At 45.9% G+C, this 24,296-nt stretch overlaps 1 protein-coding gene across 1 annotated transcript in view; it reads left to right on the forward strand.

Annotated features, from left to right (window-relative positions):
* The first annotated feature begins 2,993 nt into the window (after positions 1–2,993).
* LOC110490488 (muscarinic acetylcholine receptor M2) overlaps positions 2,994–24,296 on the forward strand; it is a 75,288-nt gene continuing 53,985 nt past the window's right edge. Inside the window, exons 1-2 of the mRNA XM_021563897.2 lie at positions 2,994–3,187; positions 7,334–7,484. The gene's annotated coding sequence lies outside the window, so the exon portion shown is untranslated. The remainder of the gene's footprint in view (positions 3,188–7,333; positions 7,485–24,296) is intronic.

The following is a 24,296-nucleotide window of genomic DNA, read 5'->3' on the forward strand; positions in this document are numbered from 1 at the left end:
TACCGATCAAGCAACATTATAGACAAAAAATGACAATAGTATTGCTGCAGGATTATTTAGCTATCACAATATAGGTCAAATTAAGATTCTCTGAGCCCCAGGATTAATGAGTGTCCAGTAACTCAAACACACTGTGTCAACCAGGGGAGCACTTGAACATGAGTATTTGAAGAGGGCCATGTTGATATCCTGATGTCAATCATGACACGGCTGCAGACAGGGCTCTAGGGTTCCATTGGGACTCCCCACTATACTCCACCTCCCCAAGGCCTGCTCTTGGGAAAGAAGAGCATTACTGGGTTATTACACTGGACTGGATTGATGGAAGAAAGTTTTCACTCACATGATCCTCTATATTTTGCAACACTGTGCTTGAGAACATACAGTAGGGCTCTGAATACATACAGAGTGGAAGAATAGCCCCTTAATTAATCTTTGGGTTCACGTGCGTGTCTTTAACACATCTTAATTTGATGAAAGACAGTCCATCAACAGAAGACACTCTCTCCATCTACCCTCTAATTGAGGCCAACCTTTCAGCTGTCTCTAGTGTGCCACTTCAATATGCTGTTCTTGATCATTCTCTCCTCTTTTAATCCACCTGTTTGGGGTGACACTCTTTACGCACGTGTGTAAGACACTGTGTGTGTGTGTGTGTGTGTGTGTGCGCAGCATGCATCAGACTGTTGTCCTATGTTTCCTGGTTCTTGTCAGACTTGATTAATAACAGATTTAACAAGAGCATTACTAACACCAGCTTTTCAGGGTCGTCGGGCACCCCAAAAATATGAGGTGGCACAAAGTACAGTGCTTTGGGAAAGTATTCTGGCGACTTCCCTTTCTCCACATTTTGTTACGTTACAGACTTATTCTAAAATGTATTAAATCTTTTTTTTCCTAATCAATCTACACACAATACCCCATAATGAGAAAGTGAAAAGTGTTTTTTAGAAATGTTTGAAAATGTATTACAAATAAAAAACTGAAATACCATATTTACATAAGTATTCAGACCCTTTGTTATGAGACTCGAAATTGAGCTCAAGTGCATCCTGTTTCCATTGATCATCCTTGAGATGTTTCTACAACTTGATTGGAGTCCACCTGTGGTAAATTCAATTGATTGGACATGATTTGGAAGGGCATACAGTACACCTGTCTATATAAGGTCCCACAGTTGACAGTGCATGTCAACAAAAACCAAGCCATGAAGTTGAATGAATTGTCAGTAGAACTCCAAGCCAGGATTGTGTCGAGATACAGATCTGGAGAAGGGCCTTAGTCTGGGAGGTGACCAAGAACCCGATGTTCACTCTGACAAAGCTCTAGAGTTTCTTTGTGGGGATGGGAGAACCTTCCAGAAGGGCAACCATCTCTGCAGCACTCCACCAATCAGGCCTTTATGGTGAAGTGGCCAGACAGAAGCCACTCCTCAGTAAAAGGCACATGACAGCCCGCTTGGAGTTACCAAAAGGGTCGAGGATCGAGGGAAAGATGAATGGAGCAAAGTACAGAGAGATCCTTGAAGAAAACCTGCTCGAGAGCACTCAGGACCTCAGACTGGGACGAAGGTTCACCTTCCAACAGGACAACGACCCTAAGCACACAGCCAAGACAAACAAAGGAGTGGCATCGGGACAAGTTTTGAATGTCCTTGAGTGGCCCAGCCAGAGCCTGGACTTTAACCCGATCTAACATCTCTGGAGAGACCTGAAAATATTTGTGCAGCAACGCGCCCCATCCAACCTGACAGAGCTTGAGAGGATCTGCAGGGAAGAATGGGAGAAACTCCCCAAATAAAGGTGTGCTAAGCTTGTAGCGTCATACCTAAAGGTACTGAGTAAAGGCTCTGAATATTTCTAAAAACCTGTTTTTGCTTTGTCATTATGGAGTATTATGTGAAGATTGATGAGGGGCGAAAAACTATTTAATACATTTTAGAAAAGGCTGTAACATAACAAAATGTGGAACAATTCAAGGGGTCTGAATACACTCCGAATGCACTGTACATGAGGGTGGCTGGGTGCTGGTTGGAGCATTTTGCATTTTTCAAACACCTGAAACACCTGACCCATAATCATTATGTTTAATTATATGCATGTCTAAACATACCTCTTGAGCTGTCTGTATATGCTTCTAAATATGCTTCTCTGCATCTCTGCTAAAATCGGGGTAAAAGATGTATATGAATGTGAGTCTTCTTCAGTACATTTTGTAATTGCTTGCTTTTCTAAAGTGTACCAACCTTGTCAGAATCATGCCAGTTAAGATAGTTAGACAAGCTAGCTACTCTAACTTGATTGATAGCCTGTAAGCCATCAAAATTGCTTGGTAGCTAGTATTATTACAAAGAAACAACAACAATAAATAAAAAATGAAACAGGACAAATCTGAGGACGCCCATGTGCTCCCTATGGTCTTGACGGCTCTGTGCGCAGTCAAAGCTGCGCTCATAGAGCATGAGTAGGCATTGTTCTGGGGTAGGTTAAATCGTTATAACCAGCGGCTAAACAAATCTCATATCACTGAGAGTGCTGTGCAGTTCAGCACGTACGGGCAAATGGCTAAACTCCTTTATATCCTCCTCTGCAGAGGTGTGTTTTGAAAACGATCAGCCAGCAGCTTTGCCTTCTTATTGACTTTCTCCCCCAGTTTTCTTGCTCAGGCGTCGTGTGCGCTCTCCATGGTGCTGAAAGGCATTCACGTAATCCGCTGAAACGAACAGCCTTGGCTACCCAGACGCCATTTCACAAGTAATTCAAATCAATTTTTGGAACATACAAACAATGCAACCATGATAGGACATATATCATTTGTGTAGTATACAATATAATTATCACTCAGTTTGCAACTCTGCATACAATCAGTGTATAACATCACCGTTGGTTTTGTTCGTCAAAAAGCAAGACAGGTACGCAGTGGATTTCACCGGCAACAAATATTCTATGAAATGCTGCACTGTGCACCGCCCCCCTCTAACTCTCCCGCTCTCTCTATCTGTCTCTCACATACGCTATCTCCTCCCTCGCCACTTTCTCCAGCCAAGAAGCTATCTTTGCCTCCCCAGCTTTACTCTACAAGCATGTCCTCAGACTTGCAGCCGTGTGATGAAGCGAACCAACTGACTTCCAGAGAGCACCGGGTGAAGGAAACCCGCTGCACGAGTAGCAGAAAAGCCTGAGAGCAGGTAATTAACTCAACAACATATGTCCCGCAAAACTTAATGATGTTTGGTTAGAGAATGGAGAGAAATGCACACGATAAAAATTCGCTCAGTCAGTGTACCGGGGCATAACATTCGTGTGTAATGTAATTGTGCAATCTTTATAGTAGTCTGTACCTTTGGAAGTTTTTATATCAATTTACTTGGGATACATGCATAATGTATCAGCATCAGTCGTGGCAGGATAGTGACAGAACTTTGTGCGCTACAAGCAAAGTTCGACTTGACCTATGGTATATGAGGGTCTTTCTTGGGCATTCACCACATTATACTGAATCAACCGATGCTATACAATAGACAATGTCGCATAGGAGTCATATTTCCTATCGGGGGATGTAATAAACGTGTTTATCAGTGACATGGGAGTGGAGATGGTTTGCGCTTTAGACATGGGTATCTGTATATTGTGCCATGCCATGATGCGGAATGGAATTGTCACATTGCGCAATGAAATTCAGCTTAGCAAATAAATAAATGATCATAGTGCTATGGAGATTGTTTTCTATTACCTTCTGTTGTCGTCAATATTGGAATGATTCTCTTTTATTTTGGAAAAGTAAAAACTATTTTATTCTCATATGATCCATATCTTATTTTCAGTGGATTGTTTCTGCATCCAACAAAAATGAAACGATATATACAAATGTGGTATACAATGTTACGATAATACATCTTTCATTAGTTGTCTTAATAATTACAATGATCATAAATGGAATGTTACATTTTCCAGCATTTGCATGTCTGTTGCCGATCCATCCATGGAGCGGTTCCTTTCTCTATAGGAATGGTATTGCGCATCCCCGTGCCAGGCACCTCTCCAGCAAGACAGAAAGCATTTCGTGAGAGTTGGCAAATTGTTTTTCAAAGCAAGTTCAACAGTATCGAATTTCCCGCTTGGGCTAGTACAACTGTATTGCTCTAAGATGTTATTCTATTGTGCGACACAAAGAGGGTATACCATTTAAATATGCCATTGATTTGTGTTTTGTATATGTTAATGTGTTTATATATTTAAATAAAAATATAAAAGAATCGTAGTCATTTTGCAGTGAAGTATGAAGCATTCGGAAGTTGACTCATGATTTTGACTCGATGTCCTTGATTTGGAAACCTTCATACCTCGTGCAAATACGATTCTGTCCATACAGAATGGTATTGCTGTGTCCCCTACCCCACAAAGGAAGACAGGGAATAGTTTGTCGATTTCGTCGTCAGACTCCATTAATTTATGCATCCCACCATCATAACTATAAATGGACAGCACGCTGCATGAACATACGTTCATATGTTCAAGAGAGGATTTTCAATTATTTCACCCAATGCGCAATGACTTTACTCATGGTTGTTTTGCAGTGGTGATGGGAGAAGGGGATCGTTTTAACGACAAACAACAGGGTTTGTTCAACTGTGATGAAGCTGCATGTCTCACTGAATGTGCGCGTAAAAGCGCGCTTGGCACTGCGCGAGCAACCCCGAAGGATGAGTTTGGAAAATGGCTGGTGCGTTTTGACACAGATTAGCAGATTGTATGATTGTACAACTGACAGCATTAACAGTAATGAAATCAGTGAGCGATTCCATATTTCTCAACAGATCAAATAAGGGGGCTTGCCCCATTATCTAGGTTGCATGATGTGTTCCGAAATTGCGTCAAAATCAAGTTTTGAAATGAGCCACTGCTTTTGTGTTTTGAGGTCGCTGGAAGCTGGTGCAATTCCTCACGATAACGTCACAGTCGTGTCAAGCCTTTTGAGGTTGGAAAATAAAAATATGCTTTGCATCGATTACCATCCCCATGTGATGTATGGGTCCCTGTGATCTCCAATAAAACTCTGGTCACACTGCGGGAGAATAAACGTGCCTGGCTATTCATAAATAGCCCCATAGACTCACATAAGGATATGCATTTATCAGATCGGGTTAAAGACACACTGTCTCGACTGTCCCGCCTGTAACCTGTGGAATATGATTGTTTTTGATCGAGTTGATAGGTGATGAGAAAAAAAAACATTTATTTTATAGGTGAAGAATCTGTGCTTGCATTACTTATTGGTCTCCCAATTCTAAATGACGTTGGCCATTTAACAGATTGGATAGGGGGCGAACCCTTTGAAGGCGGATGCAAATGTACCTCTTGTTAATGTGTCTGGTGTGTTTTATTAATTAGTGCACTTGATGCATTTGAGGTCCAGGTGCAGGTTGAAAAGCGTGGTCATCATTTATAACATAAAGGCACGGACTCTGCACTCTCTCTTTTACTTGCGTAAGTGCACTGGTAATTATTAGGAACAATGTTACCCTGAATTCATTGTTGAAATTAATTGGTTTTGTGAGATAAAGACTGGGCAGACAACACTAGACCAATTGAATACTGAATAATTGTTGGTAGTGGTTTGGTTCTTGCAAAGTGTATTTAGTTCTGGTACAGCTTGGCTGATAGGGTGCATTCTGGTGCTCACAATTAAGAGCCTTTAACAGAATGGTTATTTGTATTGCCTTTGCGCAATATTCGCAAAATAACATGCACGAGTAACCTAAATTCAGCAAAAAAAGAAACGGGCCTTTTTCAGGACCCTGTCTTTCAAAGATAATTCGTAAAAATCCAAATAACTTCACAGATCTTCATTGTAAAGGGTGTAAACACTGTTTTCCATGCTTGTTCAATGCCCCAGAAACAATGAATGAACATGCACCTGTGGAATGGTCATTAAGACACTAATAGCTTACAGATGGTAGGCAATTAAGGTCACAGTTATAAAAACTTAGGACAGTAAAGAGGCCTTTCTACTGACTCTGAAAAACACCAAAAGAAAGATGCCCAGGGTCCCGGCTCATCTGCGTGAACGTGCCTTAGGCATACTGCAAGGAGGTATAAGGACTGCAGATGTGGCCAGGGCAATAAATTGCAATGTCCGTACTGTGAGACGCCTAAGACAGCGCTATAGGGAGACAGGATGGAAAGCTGTCCTCGCAGTGGCAGACCACGTGTAACAACACCTGCACAGGATCGTACATCTGAACATCACACCTGCGGGACAGCAACAGAATGGCACCAACAACTGCCTGAGTTACACCAGGAAAGCACAATCCATCAGTGCTCAGACTGTCTGCAATAGGCTGAGAGAGGCTGGACTGAGGGCTTGTAGGCCTGTTGTAAGGCAGACATCACCGGCAACAACATTGCCTATGGGCACAAACCCACCGTCGCTGGACCAGACAGGACTGGCAAAAGTGTTATTCACTGACGAATCACCGTTTTGTCTCACCAGGGGTAATGGTCGGATTCACGTTTATCGTTGAAGGAATGAGAGTTACACAGAGGCCTGCACTCTGGAGCGGGGTCGATTTGGAGGTGGAGGGTCAGTCATGGTCTGGGGCGATGTGTCATAGCATCGCCGGACTGAGCTTGTTGTCATTGCAGGCAATCTCAACGCTGTGCATTACAGGGAAGAAATCCTCCTCCCTCATGTGGTACCCTTCCTACAGGCTCATCCTGACATGACTCTCCAGCATGATAATGCCACCAGCCATACCAGCGAAGAGCCCGGATCTCAATCCCATTGAGCACGTCTGGGACCTGTTGGATCGGACTGTCAATATATTCCCATCATTATACATGATCGATATCACATTAGAGACGCAACCACTAAGAGTAAGCATAATTTCCCTATGCCGTTGTGGTTTATGACCATGATTATCTCATACTGTACTGTAAAAGCATGTACTAACCCTTAGGGTAAGACGCTGTATAGGGCTCATAACCTATATTCTATAGACTTGGAGATCTGTATCAGTGTGAATATGTTATGTTGCATATTGGCTGCTGTGCATGACATGCTGGCTTACTAACAATGTGAGTAAAGAGGAAGAATGGGATTTGAGTTTGTGTGTAGGGAGCTATTCATTTATTCATTTTTACCTATGAGGATGTTTTTTATACTTGTTCATTTTTGTTTTACACTCATTCTCCAACATATCTACACCAACTATGAGATAGATGTGGAGTTTGTTCAAAGTCATCCCCCTAAAGGTGGGACATATTGACGGGCTATGTTTATTTGGCAGAGAGTTACCATTCAGTGAGATGCTATTTGTGTGTTTTCTCTATAGGGGCACCCCAAGTTGACCCCATCCGGAGACTTCTTCCTGGGCTGAACACAATGGAGACTGTTTGACAGTGGAAGTGGAGGTTTACTGTACAGTAGCTCAGCTGGAGTTCCTCACCCCTTCATGACATGCAGTGAGCCGATGCCACTAACAGGTATGGTGGACAATTGTAATTAAGATTAATGACCTAGTGTGATTTTTAAGTTGTTGCTGCTCCAGAACCTATTAGGTAGTTCAACTTTTCCTAGATAGATTTCATGTTTTGCATATATGCCATCTATAGAGTTATGGTCTGTTAGGAGAGCAGCAAGTATCTGCTTGAGAGGGGCCACTTGAACAGCTCTTGAAGTCCTACAGGTTCCCTGCCTCACTTGATAGAGCAGCTGTTAAGAAGCAGAGCAAACTAAGGTAGCAGGCATAAAATAAACACCTGAGCGGGGTCGCCACATTCTGTTTTCAAGGGGAAAGGAAGCTAGTTTGAAAATACTGTATCCCTGAAAACAGGATGTTTCCCCGCTGAGGGTGGGAGCAGAACAGGCATGATGATTAGTCACTTGTTTAATACAATTGCAAAATTAACACATAATGCACTCCTAGCTTTGCCTATACATTCCCACCATGTACGCACCATGTATGCTCACTTTTAAATGAACCCAGGCTCTAATGGAAAGTTCGAGAGGCTGGCACCAGGGGTGCATTTGATATAGCAGCGAGGAGCAAAGGTGTATTTTTAAAAGTTTACATTTAGTTGGTTGTGTGTTTGAATCAACGGACGGAGGCCTTTAGAGCAGTAACCCAGCGGTGGTGATCGAGCAGTGGTGTGGTGGTGATCGAGCAGTGGTGTGGTGGTGGGGCTAATCGAGCAGTGGTGTGGTGGTGGGGCTAATCGAGCAGTGGTGTGGTGGTGGGGCTAATCGAGCAGTGGTGTGGTGGTGGGGCTAATCGAGCAGTGGTGCGGTGGTGATCGAGCAGTGGTGCGGTGGTGGGGCTAATCGAGCAGTGGTGCGGTGGTGATCGAGCAGTGGTGCGGTGGTGATCGAGCGGTGGTGATCGAGCAGTGGTGCGGTGGTGATCGAGCAGTGGTACGGTGGTGGGGCTGATCGAGCAGTGGTGCGGTGGTGATCGAGCAGTGGTGCGGTGGTGATCGAGCAGTGGTGCGGTGGTGATCGAGCAGTGGTGCGGTGGTGATCGAGCAGTGGTGTGGTGGTGATCGAGCAGTGGTGCGGTGGTGGGGCTAATCGAGCAGTGGTGCGGTGGTGATCGAGCAGTGGTGTGGTGGTGGGGCTAATCGAGCAGTGGTGCGGTGGTGGGGCTAATCGAGCAGTGGTGCGGTGGTGATCGAGCAGTGGTGCGGTGGTGATCGAGCAGTGGTGCGGTGGTGATCGAGCAGTGGTGTGGTGGTGGGGCTAATCGAGCAGTGGTGTGGTGGTGGGGCTAATCGAGCAGTGGTGCGGTGGTGGGGCTAATCGAGCAGTGGTGTGGTGGTGGGGCTGATCGAGCAGTGGTGCGGTGGTGATCGAGCAGTAGTGCGGTGGTGATCGAGCAGTGGTGCGGTGGTGATCGAGCAGTGGTGATCGAGCAGTGGTGCGGTGGTGGGGCTGATCGAGCAGTGGTGCGGTGGTGATCGAGCAGTGGTGCGGTGGTGGGGCTGATCGAGCAGTGGTGCGGTGGTGATCGAGCAGTGGTGCGGTGGTGGGGCTAATCGAGCAGTGGTGCGGTGGTGATCGAGCGGTGGTGATCGAGCAGTGGTGCGGTGGTGATCGAGCAGTGGTGCGGTGGTGGGGCTGATCGAGCAGTGGTGCGGTGGTGATCGAGCAGTGGTGCGGTGGTGATCGAGCAGTGGTGCGGTGGTGATCGAGCAGTGGTGCGGTGGTGATCGAGCAGTGGTGCGGTGGTGATCGAGCAGTGGTGCGGTGGTGATCGAGCAGTGGTGTGTTGGTGATCGAGCAGTGGTGCGGTGGTGGGGCTAATCGAGCAGTGGTGCGGTGGTGATCGAGCAGTGGTGTGGTGTTGGGGCTAATCGAGCAGTGGTGCGGTGGTGATCGAGCAGTGGTGCGGTGGTGATCGAGCAGTGGTGCGGTGGTGATCGAGCAGTGGTGTGGTGGTGATCGAGCAGTGGTGTGGTGGTGGGGCTAATCGAGCAGTGGTGCGGTGGTGGGGCTAATCGAGCAGTGGTGCGGTGGTGGGGCTAATCGAGCAGTGGTGCGGTGGTGGGGCTAATCGAGCAGTGTTGCGGTGGTGATCGAGCAGTGGTGCGGTGGTGATCGAGCAGTGGTGCGGTGGTGATCGAGCAGTGGTGCGGTGGTGGGGCTAATCGAGCAGTGGTGCGGTGGTGATCGAGCAGTGGTGCGGTGGTGATCGAGCGGTGGTGATCGAGCAGTGGTGCGGTGGTGATCGAGCAGTGGTGCGGTGGTGGGGCTGATCGAGCAGTGGTGGGGCTGATCGAGCAGTGGTGCGGTGGTGATCGAGCGGTGGTGATTGAGCAGTGGTGCGGTGGTGATCGAGCAGTGGTGCGGTGGTGATCGAGCAGTGGTGCGGTGGTGGGGCTAATCGAGCAGTGGTGTGGTGGTGGGGCTAATCGAGCAGTGGTGCGGTGGTGGGGCTAATCGAGCAGTGGTGCGGTGGTGATCGAGCGGTGGTGATCGAGCAGTGGTGCGGTGGTGATCGAGCAGTGGTGTGGTGGTGGGGCTAATCGAGCAGTGGTGCGGTGGTGATCGAGCAGTGGTGCGGTGGTGATCGAGCAGTGGTGCGGTGGTGATCGAGCAGTGGTGATCGAGCAGTGGTGCGGTGGTGATCGAGCAGTGGTGCGGTGGTGGGGCTGATCGAGCAGTGGTGCGGTGGTGATCGAGCAGTGGTGCGGTGGTGATCGAGCAGTGGTGCGGTGGTGATCGAGCAATGGTGCGGTGGTGATCGAGCAGTGGTGCGGTGGTGATCGAGCAGTGGTGTGGTGGTGATCGAGCAGTGGTGTGGTGGTGCTGGTGATCGAGCAGTGGTGTGGTGGTGATCGAGCAGTGGTGTGGTGGTGATCGAGCAGTGGTGTGGTGGTGGGGCTGATCGAGCAGTGGTGCGGTGGTGATCGAGCAGTGGTGCGGTGGTGATCGAGCAGTGGTGCGGTGGTGGGGCTAATCGAGCAGTGGTGTGGTGGTGGGGCTAATCGAGCAGTGGTGCGGTGGTGGGGCTAATCGAGCAGTGGTGTGGTGGTGGGGCTGATCGAGCAGTGGTGCGGTGGTGATCGAGCAGTGGTGCGGTGGTGATCGAGCATTGGTGCGGTGGTGATCGAGCAGTGGTGTGGTGGTGGGGCTAATCGAGCAGTGGTGTGGTGGTGGGGCTAATCGAGCAGTGGTGGGGCTAATCGATCAGTGGTGTGGTGGTGGGGCTAATCGAGCAGTGGTGCGGTGGTGGGGCTAATCGAGCAGTGGTGCGGTGGTGGGGCTAATCGAGCAGTGGTGCGGTGGTGATCGAGCAGTGGTGCGGTGGTGATCGAGCAGTGGTGCGGTGGTGATCGAGCAGTGGTGTGGTGGTGGGGCTAATCGAGCAGTGGTGCGGTGGTGGGGCTAATCGAGCAGTGGTGCGGTGGTGATCGAGCAGTGGTGCGGTGGTGATCGAGCAGTGGTGCGGTGGTGATCGAGCAGTGGTGTGGTGATGGGGCTAATCGAGCAGTGGTGCGGTGGTGGGGCTGATTGAGCAGTGGTGCGGTGGTGGGGCTGATCGAGCAGTGGTGTGGTGGTGGGGCTAATCGAGCAGTGGTGTGGTGGTGATCGAGCAGTGGTGTGGTGGTGGGGCTAATCGAGCAGTGGTGTGGTGGTGATCGAGCAGTGGTGCGGTGGTGGGGCTAATCGAGCAGTGGTGCGGTGGTGGGGCTAATCGAGCAGTAGTGAAATAAAATTGTATTTCTTGCTTTGTATGGATAATCTGAGGCAGCAGCGATGGAGGCTTGTTAAGGAAGAGTATGTAATTAAGCTAAAATGGGAGAATGGAATAAGAGCATGTGCAAATCTTCCACTCTAACGTGTTGAGCACAATGGAGTGGTAAGGAAGTCCTCTCCAGACGGTTTCTTGAGCAGCTACATTGACCATGCTAGTCACCATCACTCAGAACACAGAGATGTGTTGAGATACAGCATGCCCATCTCCGCTCCAAATAAGTACTTACGTTGCACGTTGCATGATTTCCTGATACAACTCTGTAGCCTATATCCTGTAACAATAGGGTTCTCGCAAGCCTGCGATTCAGCTCAAGCAACATCGAAAAAATCGGACAATCAAACCTGTCACGGCAAATACAATCCAGCTGAATTGTGCTGTCATAACAGCAGTCATTACACCTGGAGCAGGTGATGGGTTATTTATCTGACGTTGAAGGAGTCAGAACTTATATGGGGTGTACCGGAGGAACTCCACAGCACTGAGTGATGCTCCTCCAGATCTTCGTCTAGCACTGTGAAGTATGGATCAAATAAAATAGTGTCATTGCATTTCCTACAAAGACTATAGAAGGTCGTTGAACTAAGCGGTATGTCGTATTTCTTCTTCTGTGCATAACAAATGTTGAAGAGATGTAGTGACCCTGTAATTGGTTGTAAAACCCAAGCTTGCTGGTTAGTATTTCAGGGCTCTCTAGTCTATACGGTGGTGAATTACACTACCTCAGACGAACCCAGTGATGATTGTAGTGTAAAAGCTTGATAGAATACATCAGAAGCCATAACTCTTCAAAATTGGTTCTAGGTGATCTGTTTAGTGTCCCACAGGGGGAGACCTGAATACATTAAATCATGCAGGTTGGCATTTATTGGGATGACTCATGTACTGGAGGAAGCTCTGCGGGGTAGTCACTAGCTGGCACTGCCACAAAGTCATACAATCGGATTTTAAACGCATCCCTAACCGTAATCTTAACCCTTACCGAAACTCTAACCTGTACTACACTGCTAACCTTATGCCTAACCCTAACCTTAAATTCAGACCAAAAAGCACATTTTGGTTTTCATGGTTTCTTAACAATATATAGCCAATTTTGACTTTGCCGCTGGCCCATCTAGTGGAAATCGCTCAGCTCCACCTCCAGGACAAGATTCATTCCAATAAATGTCAACATGCTTTAATCATGGCCGGAGAAACTGTAAGATCTGTTGATATCATTGTAATGAATCATCCACAATGTATCTCTCTCTCTCTCTCTAAGTCTCTTTCCTGGTCCCCTCCCTCTGAAATAGGCAGGCTTCTAAAAGTTTGCAGTGTTTTTGTGGTGCACCGTGACACTGTTCCATTCTAATCAAGAGGGTTCACTGCATTTACCCGTGGGCTAGCAGCTAGCCTATCAGCTATTGTTGGGACACAGCTTAGAGATGGAAGAACGAGCTTCCCCACTGCTGTCTGTAAACAGTGCCGAATCCTTTGTTGTACCATAACAGAGAACCAAGACTGCTTAGTAATAGTAGTACTACTAAGTATTAGTGCCATCGATATCACAATATATTTTTCTGCCTGTTTTCGGTTCTCAGACACAGCTGAGGAAGCCTCAGGTGTTCATAAGTCCTGCCACTCATCCAGTAATAATTCCGGCTGCCATTCCCGGTGCTTAATTGCACTAAGCCTCGGTACCGGATAAATCCGGCCCTGCTCTTCTAGCTCCATTATTATTGGCTCCATAAACATTCAGCAGTCCCCGCTCCCGTTGGAACCATGGCGGAGCAGTGACATTGTAATTTTCCAGCCAGATCTAATTCCTCCATGATGTAGGATTGGAAGATTGGATGACAGAAGACATGGAGAAATGGTTTTCCCTCCCTGCCTTCTGACCTCTCACACACAGGTTGGCTATTGGAGTTACATTTGATGGCGAGGGTCACAGAGAATGAGTCCAAGAGGGGAAAGTACTGTATTAAGGGGTGATTATTTTTCCCAATCCCCCCCTAGACTCAGTAGGTAGATAATGATACAGCCAGCCTGGCTCATCTGGCTGTTATTGTTATCAACTCTGCCCAGACAGAATATACTGCTCTATAGGGACGTTTTCCACTACAGTGCTACTGCTGTTGCTGCTGCTGACCCTGTGGATGTTTGTGAGTGAGCCTTGTGACAATTTCTCCTCTTTCGGGTCATGAACACTAACGAGCAATGAGACAGGAAGAGGGACGATGATACGAGGCTGAAAAATGTCTCCCTAAAGTCCTGGTGAGTTTGAGCTCTTTCAGGCAGAGTCTGACAGGACTGGGCCTTTAATCATTCACAGCCACTAACAGGACCAGTGAGACTGTCTGAATGGGTTTGTGTTATGTCAGAAAGAACTATAGCATCTCAAACATTTGACCTACACACTCCAGGAAGCACGTACAGATACACACACACTTACACTCATAGTCACACCACACACACACACACACCACACACACACACACACACACACACACACACACACACACACACACACACACACGCCCGTCCTTTGCCGGTCCTTTTTTCTTCATTCAACATTCCCTGGATCACTGTCATCATCTGGTGCTATCTAGACCCTAATAGTGTTCTTCAGCTGTCCCCATAGGAGAACCCTTTGAAGAACCCTTGTTGGTTCCAGGTAGAACCCGTTTGGGTTCCATGTAAAAACTTTTCCATAGAGGGCTCTACATGGAACCCAAAAGAGTTCCACCTGCAACCAAAAAGGGTTCTCCTATGGGGACTGCTGAAGAATCCTTTTGGAACCCTTTTTTCTAAGAGTGTACCTTACAATGATGCCCTCTTTCTCCTGGATACTGGGCTCCCCACAAAGGTTGACATGTCTACCAAGGTGATAGGTTAATCATGTGTATTTCTTTAATTAATTCAGCATTTCCCCTGTCCTAGTGGATCTGTTGTTTTCCCATTCTCAGCCATTCACTTTCAAGAACTAAGTGTTTTCAGCCCCTATTTAAAGGACTAACATGGTTTTAAAGGTCATTCTCACACTTTAAATTCAATTGTCTTCCTAAAAGGCCTAAACATCTTAATTACAAATCCTATTATTGTAAACCTCTGTGATTCTGTCACCTTTGCCCTGGTCCTGTCCTCCGTCCATTAAGGAGCCCTAAATGCCCCCCACTCTCGTCAAAACTAGAATGTTTTATTTAGTTCTCTGTTCAGTAGATACTGCCAAAACGTACCATTGAAAGGAAGTGGCACGAAATTACAGCATCAATCCATTTTTCCATTTAGTCCTGTTGCGAGCCTCTTGCAACATAAATACTATCATTTTTTTTTAGGGAATATTCAGAACTGCAGAATGTGTCAAAGAAGCAAAATTGCCCATGCAATTTTACAAAGCAATTGTGCTTCTCCTATCCCAGTGTCAGAGAAGAAAAAAAGGCAATGTGCGAAATTAAACTTCAATTAGAGTAGTGGAGAGACTACTGCTTCACACAAAAGCTCCATTTTGTACAGGCCCACACGCTCTCACCAGCTAAACACAGGCCCTGAACTGAAGATAATGACGGAATCATAGCAGAGAAAAATGCTCCTGTCCAAGATGCTGGCTAATTTAAGGAGCAGAAAGGGAAAGGGAAAGGGGGGATACCTAGTCAGTTGTACAACTGAATGCATTCAATTGAAATGTGTCTTCTGCATTTTTGTTGTTGTCAGCTCTGGGATTCGATCCAGCAACCTTTCGGTTACTGGCCCAACATTCCTACCCCAGAAGTGGTGGATCATGTTGAACGCGTGTTAAAACCGAGTAATACTAATAATGCAGGCAATGATCATTTGAGGTTACAGATTCAGCAGTGCCTCAGTTGATTCTTGTGCATTTGTGAGTGCAGACCTGTTTATACTGTAGCTTCAGGTATAACTCATCTCACCTTTTGTGTCTTTATCCACTATGTTGTGTAGTAAAGCCCAGTTCTTTTATGTGCTCAGCTGGTTAGATTTACTGCGGCTGTCCATTCTGTCTAACTCTACGTAAACGTAAACCAGTTAATGGTTGTAAAAACCGCTGTCTTGTTAGTCTTGGGTGGCATTTCATAGATGTCTGTTATTTTCTTGTTATTTCTCAGAAAGAGGAAAGATGTGTGTCTAGCTGTGCCCGGGGGGACAGTGGAGGGAAATCACTGGAGGTTGTAGATATATCCCAAGGAGGAAGAGCGACTGGGACGAAGAGGAAACAGGGTCATGAGATACTTCCACGATCAAAACAAGACCAGGACGACTCCAGACATGAGATTTCAGAGACTAAGCCATAAGCACAACATGTCCGGATCATCCAATACCTAGATATCTAGCTAACTTTCTCAACCTCAGGCTGTCAGTGAGAGAAACGACCAGCCATTTGGCCTATAGACCTGCTGCACACAGATCCATGACTCGACCCGACATTCATGAAGAAACCATTGTGGACAAAACTCTTTCCAGGTGGCTGAATTGACATTTGGAATAAATGCCATGGAGAAAGAGTGTATTTCAGCCATTTGTGTGCGTTTTAGGAACTGTGCCCGGCCGTCCCCCCGCTGATTCAATGTGGTATTTATATGCGAGTTCTGTGGGTTTTTGAAAGGATTTATTATTTCCGTTATTATCTTTAGACTCCCCGTTGAGTCAGCTAGCCGTGTCAAACTGAACGGCCCCGTCTGATATGCTGTTACTTGAGTTGACAGAGACAAGGTTGCAGAGGGAGCCCAGAGAATACAGTGTGTCAGGAATATATTCTCGGTGTCGTTCCGCACCCCGTAATTCACACCCTCTGACAGACCTCTCCAGAAAGAGTCAGTACGCTGAAGAAAAAGAACAAGCACAACCAGAGAAAAACTCTGGGCTTGTCAGGCCAGGTGATACGAAGACGAGTAGAGAACAGTGAACAGGCAAGCGAGCGATGAAAAAGGAACTCAAGGACAAAATCAGAGGGGCTTCAGCTCAGAGTCGAGAGATAAATGGGAGCAGTAAGAATGCAGGAGACCATTTCAACGTGTTCTGTGGAGGTGGAAGGTATTTGGGTATTGTCCTACTGGTCTATCTCATCAGTCAGGATGGTATATCATCCTAGATATATCAGACCAGATGCCGTGTGAGGAGTGTGTCTGTGACGTATTGGCCTACTGAGGTGGCGGTAGGTACAGACAAAATCCTGTTTTGCAGTTTTTACTAGTCAGTTCCCATCCTTAAATACTCCTGGCTTTCATTAGAGAAAAGCCTGCAGCTCGTTTCAACAAGCAAATCCCGCTGTGAGTATAAACAGGCTGCAATGCTGTCTTTGTTGCAGTTAAACGGCACTACAGGGAAAAGGGAGGGATTGGTTGCCAAAGAGTAACTACTTTCTTCTGTAAATAACAGAAAGTCTGTGGATATATAACAATAGGCTTGTATAAAGATGAATACATGCAGAAAAAAGTTGAATGCGAAATCTGCTCTTCTTTATTCCATCAGACAAACACTGTGTAGATGTAGTAGGCTAAACGTAAGTGCATTCAATGCATTCTTTACTCCACAGACGTTGGTTCTGAATTGGCTGGTGTTGGCAGAGTGGTGCTGTCGACCCAACTGCCTCATTTTGCCTTTAATGTCACTCAGATCCATCTCATTATTATGTGCATGGTGAGAGAACATTTCTGCGAGCCAGTGGTGACTCACCATGGTCTTGCTTATTGACTGAAGTCTGGAGGCGTGTGACAGCTTCAGTTTTGGGCAGTGGAATGACAAACTGCACTCAAACTCTGCTCAGCGATAATGTCAGGAGAGAGCATTAAACCTAGGTGGCATGAATGAGAATCATTCATTGTTTAAAAAATAAATAACATTTTAACCTGTGTGAACAGGATGACAGTGGCTTAGACTTTGAGGATCAAACGCAACCACTTTTTGTCTATGATGGAAAGGTACAGTAGTAACACTATTACTCTGCATCAGCCTTCCTAGTTGACTTATACCTGATTTGGAATACATCTCCATAGATCCAAACCAATTTGGCCTCCTGTCTCCTAGTGTGTTGACAGTGACTCCCCGGTATCAACCTGTGAGCAAAATGATGTTAAACAGGCTGGATAGAATCATTATGTCTGCCATCACATCAGGCATCACATACCTTGGTTAATCCCAAGGGAACCGGATTCTTAACCCGAGTTAATTGAGAATTAAGCTGTGTAGTTTCGTGGCTCTGGAAAGAGATCCCTTGGGGACGTCTTTCCAGTGATCTATTAACTTGTGATTTATTGCTTCAGTTGTTCTCCTTTCCATCGCAACCTGACTTCCTTCCTCCTCTGTTTCTGTTCATTATTCTCCCTCTCCTCTCCCCACAGTCGCCTCATATTTCCTGTCTGTCTCCATCTCCCTCCCTCCCCTTGTGTGTTCTCTTAGCGCAGTGATGGGCTTTTCCCATGCAGCTGGTTCTTAATGGAGGCCCTGCTCCAGAAAGCTGATGTTAATGTTGACTGGGATCACCGACTCTCCTCCGAGGCACAGAGTGGTGAGAAATGACTGTGCTACCTCCAGCCGGCCTGGCCCAATAACTTCTCATATATGGATCCGGAGGCCTGAACGGGGGAAAAGCGTACTGTTTGGGTTTAGAGGAGGGGGAGTGGGGGGGGGGAGTAGGGTGTTTATGATAGGATGTGTATGAGTGTATACTGATGTCTTAAGAAATGAAGGTGGATGATAGCACGTCATGAAGGATGATGAAGGAGGGTTAGTACATTTGGGAGACATCCATGCCTAACAGGACAGTGTGTTAACGAAACAGGGAAAGTGGGCCCGTTGCTCCCTCAAGTATTGGTTCATCCATCTTGCTGTCAACAGCATTGACAGTCAGCCTGCTCTGCCGCGCCAACCTCCCTTAACCTCACGACCCTGTCTGACAGCCCTGGAGATGTGCTCTGTTCTGAGAAAGATAGGTGTGTGTGTGTGTGTCTCCAGACGGTGCGGTTAGCCTCATTTACATTGGAGGATTGGTCATGACAGTGACCCTCGCTGACGAACGTAAGCAGACAGAGATTCCCCCGTCTGTTTTCTTCACGTTCTGCCATCAGTCCCCGGCTCAGAGTCTGTAAAGCAGCCATCCATGCCACAGCCTCGGTGACAGCACAGGGAAAAGCACGTCATTACTCCACACACCGTCTCCTCACATTCCCCCGGATGCGTATCCTGCCAGCCTTGCTATGATCTCCACAAACCAGACCAGGCATCCATTTTACATTGAACGGCGGTGGGGGCTGGTTCCATCCTGATTGGGTGACGTTCTAGTGTCTGTGTTATTTGTGACTGTTGGAATGCCATGGTGTGCGAGACCCAGATATGCATAGCGACTCATTCCCCAGTGCTTAGAGCCAGGAAAGCCCCATCCGTCATGCAAAGATCACCCTTGTCCTGTCTCTTTGAAGTGATGGTTGGATCTGGTGAGGCAGGACACAGTGCCTCCGGTGTGAAAATGTTCTACTACCGTGGGGTGACTCGTTCAAAACGTATGTATGAGACCAGGTGTGTAGCCAGGAACCCAGCCAAGTCAATCAACGTCCAATTCACCCGTGGTTTGGAGTAATCCAGTATGTAAGTGGCTTTTTAAATATTTTCTTAGGAAGGTGTGGTAACCCTTGCTCTCACATAAACCTACAGGGGAGCAACATTAATCAAAAGAACACAGAAGGGGTTTGATGATTTGAATTTCCCCTTAAATATGACGTTTTATTCATTTCATCTGTGGGTTTAAATCAGTGGAACGTCCGTTCCAACGATGCCCAGACATCTAAATTGCATGCAGGACTCAAAAACGGGAGATTTATCGTCTTCCTCCACTGGCCTGCATTAATTATTTATTAGTCAATGTCTCTCACACAATCTCCAGCAGCTCTTTAATCCACACTGATATTAGCCTGCCTGACTCTATATTGGTGGACTGAGAGACATATAAAACCAAACTGCTGCGATAACACCTCTCTCTCTCTCACTCTCTCACTCACTCACTCACTCACTCTCTCACTCTCTCACTCACTCACTCACTCACTCACTCACTCACTCACTCACTCACATCATGCAACTTTGAAAAACGTTTTATCTCAATGCTTTGCCCGGTTGACCCAATGAGGCGTTGGGCAGGCAGTGTGAAGAATAAAGAGGTACATGGTCTTAGATTGTCCTTTGAATTACCTGTTTCTGTGAATGTAAGATTGGGAAGGAGAAAGAGAGGCTGGCAGACTGGGGGGATTAGGAGGGGCTGATACCCAGAGTAAAGGCTGTCAATTTGTTCACTGTGAGGAGATGTGATTGAGCATGTCTCTGGCTACTTGGACCACAGCCCCGCGTCTCCCCAGTACAGGGATTGATTGAGTCGTACCTGCATAGGGTTCCGTTGGCCCTGCACCCATCCATGGGCCACGTTCCCTCTCCCTGCCCAGTCTGTCAGCCCCTGAAGTTATGACATCATGAGCCCCCTCATAAGGCACCTCCATTGTTTTGAAATGAAGGGACATCAATTTCCCAGACTCCACTGCCCAGCGGATGATTTGTGAGTGCTATTATCCTCAGAAATCATTCCGGAAAATGGCTGCGGAATGGAGAGAGTTTGGGAGGGGTGACTTGATGCATGGAAATGGTGTCTAAGCCACCTGTTTTGGCCAGTTCCAATAGTGGTATTTCACACTTTTGGGGTCAAAACCCCACGTACACATAAACCTACTCAGATTACAGAGTTCATGATTATTAAGCTATTATTTTTGCCCTGAAAGTTTCATTCAGAGAAAAATATGACTTTGTAGATAGGATTGCCAGCTAAGAGAGTGAGAGATGGAAATAAATAGCGAGACAGAGGCAAAAAATGACCAATCACCGGGATGTCAATGGAGCATTTCCAGAACTTTCTCTCTTGCCGTTTGCAAAAGCAGCAGACCTGGGTGCCATCCAGTTGACAGCCAAGGTTTTCATATCAAGGCTTGACTAATTCATTAGAAAGCCACCTGAGTCCCAGAACTTTCCATTGTTAGAACCTGAGTCTGAGAAATAAACTGCTGACTATTCGAAACATGCCTTCCAAACTTGATCACAATGGATAGGTAATGCATTATGCATTCCGATTTCATTATGAATTCATTTTTTTTGTACGGAAAGCGTGTGTGAAATTGTTTTTATTTCCTTGAAGAGTACCTAAACATGGCAACAAAATATGGAAATTTAAAGATAAAATCGCATTCACATTTCAAGTCTGCCCTAATTCAATCTCATCTGTTTCCTTTTCAAAACTTTTGTCCGCATTTGAATCTATTTAGCGTCCTTTCGGGAAGAAGCAACTTACAGTACTTTTGCTTTCAGGAGCCACTCGGCTCGACACAATACGTGGTCAAATGCAGAAAGTTATCAGTGCCATGCAGGAACGTCCTCTTCACCACTTACTGAAGAATTCAATTCTCCCACATGGACATGACAGCAGAGGGCTATTCTGCACGGGCAAGATAAACATTACAGTGGAAAACAGTGAAATAATAAATGCTGAAGGAATGTGTTGGGATATTTATCTGAAGGGCCTGAAGATAGGGCCGAGGTGGGGAGAGGACTGAGGACAAATTTGTTTTTGCCATTGGCAGATTGTGACCAGACCTTCTGAATACTAAACATTCTAGTTCCTTTTGTTTTCTGATAATCCATCCCAGTGCGTTGTTCACTGTAGATGGCAACACAATGTCCTGGTCTTAGCCCGTGGGAGTGTCACTGATGTTGGAGATGGGATGTCCTGACCTCATTAACAAGCGAAATACATTTACTAGGTTCAGTAGTTATTCCCATACTTTCTCTCAAGACAACAGCATTTGCATTTACTATGGCCATTGTTATGGCAGGAAATTAGAAAACAAAAAGTCAATTTTAAAATAAGTGTTTCATCCATTAAACACAAACCAATTCTCAATGGAAACGGAACCAAACAATGCAAAATAGCAATATCTAATAAGAGCCAATGAGATGCCATCGGTATTGCAGCAATTGCAACGTCAAACATACAAACTGTACAAGTTCTCACAGAGTACAAATCAACAGCGTAAACAATGCATTCATTCACACAAAAAAGCTGTATATTCCTATATGTTCCTGCCAGGAGTTCACAGGAAAGCTATGAGAATTGCATCGTGTAAACTTCAAAGGGAACAGAATAGCCTAAATCTCTGTCACTGTAGTAACCTCTGACCTCAGATAGTATTACATCAGAGTTGAGAGAGAAGACGTCCTCTCCATCCTGTAAACTTTGTTTCACCCAGATATCCTCGCCTGCTTTTCCAGGAATATCCCCTGCTATTCCTCTTGCAGAGGGAAATGTAATTTTAGAAGGACTCCTCGCCAGAATTCTTTCAAGTTGTGAATGTAATTCTATTATCTCAGAGAAAACCCCTCCTCCGTTCTTTTCCCATCAGCTACTAAACCTCTGGGAGTGCCACCGTTGATTCACTCTACTGCCTGATGATGAGTTCATACAGCGCTCCACACGCACCGTTCCTATTTCTCACAGCCTTCAGATGTTTAGGTCTGATTTACATAGATTTAATACTGGTAGGTTTGAAAGGAAAGTCCAGTAATGCCATCAAGATTAGCCTGATCAAAGAGGGGTCGTAGTTCAATCAAACCTCACTGACCTGGATGGTGAAAGACAGTGGTTGGCCATAATGTGTGAGCTAACCTTTATGACTTGGATTGAATATTTATTCACTTCTTATAAGCCCTCCTGTGGCTGGCTAACCCTCGCACCATTCAGGCGCTCCCCTGAACTTAAGGCAGAAATCTTTTTATCCCAGTGTAAAGTCAGAGCTCAGCAGAATAGACTGCTTTCCTCCAAAGGATGATGAACACTGTAAAAGCCCACTTTTCAATAGCAGGGATTTCTAGGGGGATGGGATGAGGTTGAATAAATATGCAGAGGCTGCATGGTTTTGTCCGAGAGCACAGAGTGAACAGACCTGCTTATCGGGTTTTAGATAATATGTGGGAAGAAAAAAAAATCCCCTGACCTCCGAATGTCATTATCCGGCCGGTTTACTAGCCTGTAGTATTCACTGCCTGCTTCCTTTAGCCATTAAAATGGGGGGTCCATTCTCCAACTGGCCATTTTAGTAGTCAGACGGCAGCCAGGGGGGACAAATCATCTTTGATATTCATCTGGCATTGAGCTAATTGTCCAGTTGTTGGGCTGTTTACGCATAAATCTGAAATTGCCTCATAAACAGATTACATGGGAAACGTACAAGAGGGGAGCGTTTGATTGAAACGTTGCAATAGAAGACTGGTTGAATGGAGGTTTTATGACTGTGAACAATTATATACGCCAGTTCCAGAGAAAGATTCAGAAAGCAATCACCCCTCTTCCACCAACATAAATGAATCCTTCAGTCCATTTGGCTAGTTTCTGTATGGATGTCATGCTTGAGGATTGCCAGTCATCTCCAGTGTTATGTACAGAGCCAAATTCGTTGTTGTTCAGTTGATGAGAGAAGAGTCTCTAAATCAAATCAAGAATATTAGAAGTCCAAAATAGAACACATTGCATTTTCCAAACAGCACTACACAAGATCAACACCTGTTTCAACATAATCTTCCTCCCGCATGCTAAATTAATCACACACAAAAAAAGAGTTGATGTAGTCAGTCAGGAAAACATGGAATACCATTCCGTAATTCATGGTATCAGTGTAGGGACTGCTCACTTGGCCAGCTTCAACTGAACCTGTATCAGTCATAGGTATGACAACTCTATGAGTGACAAGGTCAAGGACAACAAGTGCCAGCCAAGTTTTCTACCTGCGCCAGGGTCAACTACTAAGATGTTTGCATTGTCATTCTCTGTCATTCTCTAAATCACCTCGCTGGCGTCGTGACGGGAAAGGCCTTCCGCCTCCTCGTTCTCCTTAATGAGCGCAGTTAACACAAAGCAGGAATATACTGGGACATACTGAGTGGGAGAGAAAAACAGAAAGCAATGCTAATGGCTAAGTAAACAAACTAATAACTGGAGCGCTCGGCCCTGGGGTTAAACAACATACCCCTCTAATCAATCTCTTTGATTCAGTTGCATTGGTATTCATACAGGGAGCAGCCGAGAAGATGTGTTGTCTGAACACAGTCAACTCCAGCCCCCGGTGTCTGAGCCGGTACGTCGGAATAAACAAGCTGCTGCAGACATATTCACCCATGGAGAAAAACACCAAAACGCATCTGTACGGTATGTGCCTGTAAAATAGCATGCACCACTTTCTTAGACAACTGCAAGCAACTCATCTGTGACGGATGAACGGTTGCTGAGAGCATTTGAGGTTGATCAATATCTAGGGAAGGCAGTCTGAGAATAACAATTCAAGTAAATACAAAGATATCCATCATTTTAACAAATATACAGAGATGTGGAATAGAGAGCAGTGAGAGCTCTGCATTGCAGAGATGTAGCCTATCGTCACACACCAGCAGAGGCTGATTGACGAGCAGCTTTTCCAAATGGTATAATCAAGACGTTAAAGAAGGAAGCGAGCAAAGACAAGCACTACAGCTGGGAGGAAGGAACAAAGTAGACAACAGGGAGAGCTGGTTAAGACGTCTGCTAAATCGGTGATTCTCATTGACAAACATTTAAGAATAGACCCTAAGATCTATAACAGCCCCAGAACCCTGAGAGGCAAGCCTCGTCGTACTGAACCGTGATAGAGCAGCAGCCCATTCTTGGAACAGGCCCTGGCAGTTGGCGCTGAGGGACGCCGAATACTAGAACATTGCATTGTGGGTGCTCCATCCCGAGAATTTCAAAATGGAAACACTGGCAGGTCTGTTTAATGGGTTATGCTTTCTATGAGGTATTTTCAAAGCACTTAACATAGTTCATAGCGGTGCAAGCATATTTTTCTGTAAAAGGAGAATTAAACTAGTCTCTAAGGGATATCAAATGGAAATGCTAGAGTCTTTGGACATAAAACATCAATTTCACCAGGGAGTGTGTGAGGGGAAATTGCAATGACTCTAAAAACATAATATAAATGGGTTCAATCCCCCATTG

The sequence above is a fragment of the Oncorhynchus mykiss genome, chromosome 15 (assembly GCF_013265735.2).
Source record: "Oncorhynchus mykiss isolate Arlee chromosome 15, USDA_OmykA_1.1, whole genome shotgun sequence".
Lineage (NCBI taxonomy): Eukaryota > Metazoa > Chordata > Actinopteri > Salmoniformes > Salmonidae > Oncorhynchus > Oncorhynchus mykiss.